The sequence below is a fragment of the Scylla paramamosain genome, chromosome 42 (genome assembly GCF_035594125.1).
Source record: "Scylla paramamosain isolate STU-SP2022 chromosome 42, ASM3559412v1, whole genome shotgun sequence".
In the NCBI taxonomy this organism is placed as follows: Eukaryota; Metazoa; Arthropoda; class Malacostraca; order Decapoda; family Portunidae; genus Scylla; species Scylla paramamosain.
In genome coordinates this window covers 13,793,796-13,801,819 of record NC_087192.1, presented here as the reverse complement: position 1 = coordinate 13,801,819, position 8,024 = coordinate 13,793,796, and the positions used below count along the sequence as shown (strand labels likewise).

General features: G+C 38.6%; 1 long non-coding RNA gene across 1 annotated transcript; it reads right to left on the bottom strand.

Moving 5' to 3' along the window:
- Positions 1–791: 791 nt before the first annotated feature.
- LOC135093226 (uncharacterized) lies at positions 792–3,312 on the bottom strand. The gene is made up of 2 exons (XR_010263266.1): positions 3,116–3,312; positions 792–1,108 (listed from the first exon to the last, which is right to left on the bottom strand). It is a non-coding gene; the product is annotated as an uncharacterized LOC135093226 (long non-coding RNA).
- Between the last annotated feature and the right edge of the window lie 4,712 nt (positions 3,313–8,024).

Here is an 8,024-nt window from a genome sequence, read left to right as displayed (position 1 = left end):
TCTTATTCCTCGTCTTTTTGTTCTTCTTCCTCCTCCTCTTCATCTTCCTCTTCCTCCTCCTTTTCTCGCCTTCCTTCTAGCTCTCCTTTTCCTCGTCTTTTTGTTCTTCTTCCTCCTCCTCTTCATCTTTCTCTTCCTCCTCCTTTTCTCGCCTTCCTTCTAGCTCTCCTTTTCCTCGTCTTTTTGTTCTTCTTCCTCCTCCTCTTCATCTTCCTCTTCCTCCTCCTTTTCTCGCCTTCCTTCTAGCTCTCCTTTTTCTCTTCGTTCTCTTATTCCTCCTCCTCCTCCTCCTCCTCCTCCTCTTCTTCCTACTACATCCCTATCAGCCTTACATCTGTAGTATGTAAACTGATGAAAACAGTAATTTGCAACAATGTAGTGAACTATCTACAAATAAATGATTTAATCAATGACTCACAGCATGGCTTCCGAAACAGACGTTCTTGTCTAACTAATCTTCTTGATTTCTTTAATGATATTTTCACCATTTACGACGAAACAAAGGCAGTAGATGTAGTGTATCTAGATTTTCAAGAAGCTTTTGACAAAGTTCCGGCTACTAGCTAAATTGAAGTCATATGGTATAAATGGAAAACTTCTCAATTGGCTGTCTCAGACTGGCTGTCTGAGAGAAAGCAGCGCGTTGTTTTAAATGGTACATTTTCAAACTGGCGAGAAGTTTTAAGTGGTGTACCACAGGGATCAGTGCTCGGCCCTGTTCTTTTCCTTATTTACGTTAATGATATCGATGAGGACCTCACCTGTAAAGTATCTAAGTTCGCTGATGATACAAAAAATAATGAATAAAGTAGTCACGTCAGAGGATAAGCAGCACTGAACTGTGGTTCAGTGCTGCTTTCTTTTGTTTGTTACTCATCCTGGCATAGTTGGCTGTCGAGCCTTGAGGGAGGTTGTCAAGGTAGTCAGTCAATGAGGGACTGGCCTGGCGGCGTGGCGGGGGCGTTCAGCGCGCCGCGCTTCAACACGAAGGTCAAGACGTCCTTGCCTGCGTTCTCCATCAGGAAGATGAGCTTCGCGCGACGGACGCAAACTTTCGGAGCGGCGGCCATGGTGGAGGGCTTGGGACACAGTTCTTCTCGCCAGCAGCCTGCAAAGAAATTTCCCAAGTGAGGAGCAGGGCAGGAGAGACGTGGCCTGCAAGGCTCAGTGCGGGAGGGAGGGAGTTGAGCCTTGAAGTGGCCGGCCTGAGCACCGGGATGTGGGGACAAGACAAAGAGGTGGATGGGAGTAAGAGACACTATGGCACACGGCATGGCACGTGTGTTGTGTCCAAACCATTTGACAAGACAACACGAGGCAAGACTTGACTGTGTGTGTGTGTGTGTGTGTGTGTGTGTGTGTGTGTGCAAGTAAGTAAGTAATTAAGTAAGTAATCAAGTAAGCAAACCTGTATTGGTGAGCACAATACAAAGTATTTCAAGGTGTACATACAATACACAGTCACGTGAGCCGAGGCTCTCTGACAGTGTATTGTACAGTAGAGCAGAGGGCAGGAGTGCAAACAAATTATAATGTACAACAACATAATGAATTGTATTGTACAGCGGCAGTACCGCGCCGCTACAGAGAAGATAAACACTAATACAAGTGTCTCACACTAACTTAATAATAATAAAATAATGATGATAATAACAATAACAACAAGAGTAGTGATAACAATAATACTAATAACTACACCAACAACAACAGCAACAACAACAACAACAACAACAACAACAACAACAGCAACAATAATAATAATAATAATACCAATAAGAATATTATTAGTAACAAATAATAGTAACTAGCATTAATAAACATAATTAATAACTAATACTGGTAACTAGGGCAACAACAACAATAAATACCAACAACAACAACAACAACATCAACATAATAATAATAATAATAATAATAATAATAATAATAATAATAATAATAATAATAATAATAATAAAAGTAATAATGATAACAGCAACAAATGCGATGACTGCAATAAATAGCATCAAAATCACAGCTTTTGTTGATGAAATGGATACTTTTTAACCTGTTGTTTGTTTGAACATTTTATCAGTTGTAAGAAGAACTTTGTTTATCAAGAGGCAAACTGTTCACAACAGTTTTGGTCCAACTTGTCACACTGTTTGTGAATAATATTGTTGTTAGTATCGCACAAATAAGGTTAACGTTGTTACTTCTCGTGTGAGAAACATTTTCTGCCAATTTGAATATTGCATTATGTCCAAGATTTTGATGTATTAATAACAATGTGAAGTACTTATGAATGAAGGGAAGCCTGCAAATACTGAAGGCTGAGGAAGCTTTGGATGCAGACTCTTTACGGAAAATGTACAGCGAAGAATTTTATTTTGCCGTCTTGTTGCTTTTGTTAAAAAGACGGCCATGTAGATGCCCATGTAGGAAGGCAGTGCATGAGATGTGGGCAGCGTGAAGTACACTGCGTGTCACCCACTGCTTCACTTGTTACATTACCCACAATTCTTTTTAAAATGCCAGCTGTTTGAGAGACATTTAAACATATGTGTGTGTGTGTGTGTGTGTGTGTGTGTGTGTGTGTGTGTGTGTGTGTGTGTGTTTGTGCGTGCGTGCGTGCGTGCGTGCGTGGACCGTATGCATTTTTGGCAATGATTTCTTTGGCGGAAAAGATGCCCACCAGTACACAGTGGAGTGGTCTCCCCTCGTTTCACAGGGCGTGGACTCCAGCTTGAAAAGACTCCTCGATAAAGTTCATGACATGTTTCAATATTTGTCTCCCTATTAAGTATATAGATGTTTCACACAAAAGGCTCCAAAACCCACACATTTCTCAAACAGTAATCAACTCGACAAGACCCAAAAATCAGTTGAACAGAGAGCTTCCTAAACCGTAAGCTCCGCCCTCTGTTCCGGTGAGGATATAGACAGGCGGACAGATGTGGATGCAGACAGACAGAGACAGATACTCGTAGGTAGACAGGTAGATAGACAGATTGTGTCCAGTCTTTGTGGTATATAGTCTTGCCTCGTTAGTGCCTCATTTTCTACTTTCTGAGTGTGTGCAGTAGAAAACACAGTGAAAACAATTACCAGGAAAGAAAAGAGTAAGTGTACTCACCTCAAGAGTGCAAGTGTGTACACTCCGGGAGACGGGAGGAAGGAAGGCGCGAGGCGGGAGGTGCCTGTGGGGAGAGACACACTGTGCTTCATGCTCTTACATTTATACTCCACAAGCACAAGTCTGTACCTGTGCACATCTATCTATCTGTATCTATCTGTATAAACAGAGACAGAGAGAGAGAGAGAGAGAGAGAGAGAGAGAGAGAGAGAGAGAGAGAGAGAGAGAGAGAGAGAGAGAGAGAGAGAGAGAGTCATCCAAAAATGTACTCACTGTTTGACTCGCTATAATTCATTTTTTTTTTTTTTTCAGAAACAGTTGGCCAAAATAATAATGGCAGAAGTAAGACTAAGCTTTGAAGAAAGAACATGTCATAAAGTGTTACTGGAGGCACGAAAATGTCAAAGAAGTGCAAAGACAATTCAGAAGACACTTTGACAGGGATCCACCAAGGTGACGCGCCATTGCTCGCATCACAGCTAAGTTTGTACCAGATGGAACTGTTCACGACCTTCATAAGCATGCCTGTGTGGTAGTAGCAGTAGTAGTAGTAGTAGTAGTAGTGGTAGTGGTAGAGGTAGTATTCATGATTTCTCACTACTACTACTACTACAACAACTACTACTACTACTACTACTACTACTACTACTACTACTACTACTACTGTTGCTACTACTACTATGTGAATATTAATATTAATGCCTTAAGAATTGTTGCAAAAACAGCTGCAGTAGTAGCATTTATATTTGTAATAGTAGTAGTAATAGTAGTAATAATAGTAGTAGTAGTAGTTATTGTTGTTATATTGTTATTATGATTGCTATCAATAATATCACACACACACAATAGTAGTAGTAGTAGCATAATAGTAGTAGTAAGAGTAGAAGCAATAGTAATTTTAATAATTTAGTATAATTTAATTATTTAATTAATTTCATTTATTTATTTATTTATTTTATTTTATTTATTTTATTTATTTTTTTTGGTGGATATGAGTGTGTTCGTTGGTTGAACAAGTCCCTGTATATTAAATAGACTTTTGTGTGTCGCTCAAGTACCGAACGGCCTCGAAACACTAAGCCAAAGGGACGCCGCTCAGCCTGCAGCCAGTGTGGCGGCGTATCTTGTGTGGTGCGCGTGTGTATCCCATTGTGTTCCTCCTCATAGACTTGGTGGTGGTCAAGATAACCAGGATTGGCCAAGCCCTCCCTGAAGTGTGCTACCAGTAGTGTACCAGGTGTGTTGAGTAGCCGCCAGGTGTACAGCCACACGTGTGTTGTGTACAAGTGCATGTTGTGTACAGAAAGATCTCCCCCCTGTTTTATAAGACCCATAATGCCGCTGGCCGGGAAACTACACTTGCCACCATCTCAGACAGGACGCCATCTTGTTGTGTAAGTCCGAGACGCCTCCTATCCCCCCAATCTCTCCCTCCCCACCACCCGCCAGCCACTCCTTCCCACTTCCGCCAGCAGCAGCTTCTGGCCGCCCACCAGCCAGCAGCCCCTTCACGGCCACTACCTGCCAGCACGCCTTCCTGCCCTTACCCCCTCCCACTCCTTCCTCCCCTCCCTTCAACCCACTCCTTCCTAACCGCCATTCGCCACCCACTCCTGCCAGGCCCCTACCAGCAACCCACTCCTTCCAGCTCCCCGCCTGCCATCCTCCCCTTTCCGCCCCCCACCCACCATCCACTCCTTCTGGTTCCCACCCGCCTCAAGCTCCTTTCCCCTTTCCGCCGCCCACACAGGAGCTGCTCTCCTCGCTCCCTCCTCCCCACTCATGACGTCACGGACGGCGGTGACAGTGACTGGCTGGTGTGAACCGCACCTCACACTCGCTCTACCTAAATGCTACTACTACTACTACTACTACTACAATTACCAGTGCCACTACAATTACTTCTGTTACTACTGCTGCTACTACTACTAATACTACTAATACTAATACTCGTTCTACTTCTACTTCTACTACTAATATTAATATTAGTTCTACTACTACTACTACTACTACTACTATTTCGATAACTGTTACTACTACTACTTCTACTAGTACTACTACGACTATTATTATTATTGTTACGACTACTCTTACTACTATTTTGACTATTACTACTACTACTACTACTACTACTACTACTACTGCTACTACTACTACTACAACTACTACTTCCTTGCAAGCCTCCCTGTCCGCTTTACCGTCATTCCTTGATTCATATTTTTTAGTATTTTTATTTTTATTTATTTATTTATTATTATTATTATTATTATTATTATTATTATTATTATTATTATTATTATTATTATTATCATTATTATTATTAGTGTGTGTGTGTGTGTGTGTGTGTGTAGGATTACAGATAAAAATACTATTCATGGATACCGTAATTTATTCACAGAAATAAATAAAAAATCTTACAGTGCACTCCTCTCTCTCTCTCTCTCTCTCTCTCTCTCTCTCTCTCTCTCTCTCTCTCTCTCTTGTGAGTCAGTCAGCTGTTTTCAAGGTCGCTGGGCCTCGCTGCCCTCCTGCCTGGCTTGTAGGCGTTTTCACATTTTGCTAAGTTTAAAAGCATTCATTATACACGTTTCTCGTAATATTCTTATATATATAGGTTATTTTCCATGCATTTTGGCGTTTTTCTACTTTACAAGCACAAAACACTCAAAATGCTTTGTTTCATATATATATATATATATATATATATATATATATATATATATATATATATATATATATATATATATATATATATATATATATATATATATATATATATTTTTTTTTTTTTCATGCATGCATGCCTGCGTTTTATTGTTTTGGTACATAAGAAGCTAAAAAAAAAAAAAACACACACACACACAAAAGACAAGTTTTTTATAATGTAGTTTTGTATTCCATATAGGGTGATTTCCATGCTCTTTAGCGTTTTGCTGCCTAGCACGCGTGTAAACACTGAAAAGACATGTTTCTGGAAATCTCGTTTCCTTTTCCCAATATATCGTTTCGATGCATAAAACGCTTATAAACACTGAAAAGAAACGTTTCTGGAAATTTCCTTTCGTTTTCCATTATGAAGGGCTTTTCATGCACTTTGGTGTTTTGGTAACTAAGAATGTGAAAAATACTGAAAAACACATTTTTGGTAAAGTTTGTCTGTTTCTTCATAATAAGTGATATTTATGCGATTTAACGATTTTTATACCTAAGAAGCTTAAAAACACTGATAATACATGTTTCTCGTTATGTTCTTTCGTTACCCCATATATGGTATTTTCAATGCATTTTGGGGAATTTGTGCGTAAAAAGTTCAAAATCGATGATAATACTTGTTTTTGGTAATGTTAATCTGTTTCTCCATAAAGTGTGTTTTGCAAGCGTTTTAGAGTTTTGGTACGTAAGGAGTCAAAAAACACTGAAAAGAGACTTTTTTGATAGTTTTTTTTCCCATATAGGGTATTTTCTATTTCTTCTTTTGTGTCTGTGTGTTTTCATTCCTAACACGCTCATAGAAACTAAACACAAAACAAAACAAAAAAAAAAAAACGTTTTTTGGGGAAATTTCGTTTCCTTAACCCAAATAGGTAATTTCCCCAAATATTGTGCTTTGCATGCATTTTGTCGTTTTGGTACCTTGCAATGTAAAATGTACTCAATATACACGTTTTTGGTAATGTTGTTCTATCTCTTCATATATCGTACATTTTTATGCTTTTTAGGTTTTTGTGCCTAACACGCTTACAAACACTCAAAAGACACGTTACTGGAAATGTCGTTTACTTTCATCTTATAGAGTGGTTTGCATGCATATTGCGTTAGGGCAACTAAGAATGTGAAATACACTCAAAATGCATGTTTTTTTGTATTTTTTCAGTTTTTTTTTTTCCGTAAGGAATTCTTTTCATGTGTTTTAGAGTTTTCGTACCTAATAAGCTTACACTCATAATAAACGTTTCTCGTAATGTTTTTTTTTTTTTTTTTCCACATGTAAAGTTGTTCACAGCATTTTGGCGTTTTTCTACGTAGCAAGCTCAAAAAAAAAAAAAAAAAAAAAATCAAAATAATTGTTTTGGTAGTTATTCTCCTTTCCATACAGGGTTGCATATTTTTTTAGCATTTTGTTACGTAAGTAGCTCGAAACACTGAAAAGACACGTTTTTGGTAATGCTTTTTTTTTTTTTTCATTTCCCATATAGGGTGTTTTCCATGCTTTTTAGCTTTTTGATGCCTAGCACGCTCACAAACACTTCAAAGACACATTTCTGGAAATCTCGTTCCGTTTCCCCATAGAGGGTGCTTTGTATGCAGTTTCGGGTTACGGGACCTAACAATGTGAAATACACTCAAAATACACATTTTTGGTAATGTTATTCTGTTTCTTCACAAAGAGTTTTAACGTTTTTGTGCGTAAGAAGTTCAAAAACACTCATAAGAGAAAATTCTCATAATGGCGTTTTCTTTAGCAATATAGGGTATTTTGAATACATTTTGAGGATTTTGTACATGTTTTAGTAACTAACAAACAAAAAAGAAAGTCTTAAATCTTATCGCAGTTAGAGGAAACCCACACCGTATGTACACAATAAATAACAAAGCTCTGGGTGCGAAAAAGATTTATGAGTTATACTTAGGAAAGCAATGCATAGAGGCCAGAAAGAGGGCATACAGGGTATTAGGATTAATTTTTAGGAGTATTAAAAGTAGAAGTTCTGAAGTAATGTTAAAATTATATTTGGAAATGGTCAGACGCTGTGCAGTTCTGGTCCCCATATTACAGGAAGGATGTAAGTCTATTAGAATCAGTACACAGGAGAATGTCTAAAAGGATACAGGGGATAAGGAATATTCCTCACGAAGCGAGAGTGAAGCTGTTAAATTTCCATTCTTTAGAGAGACGTAGGTTAAGATG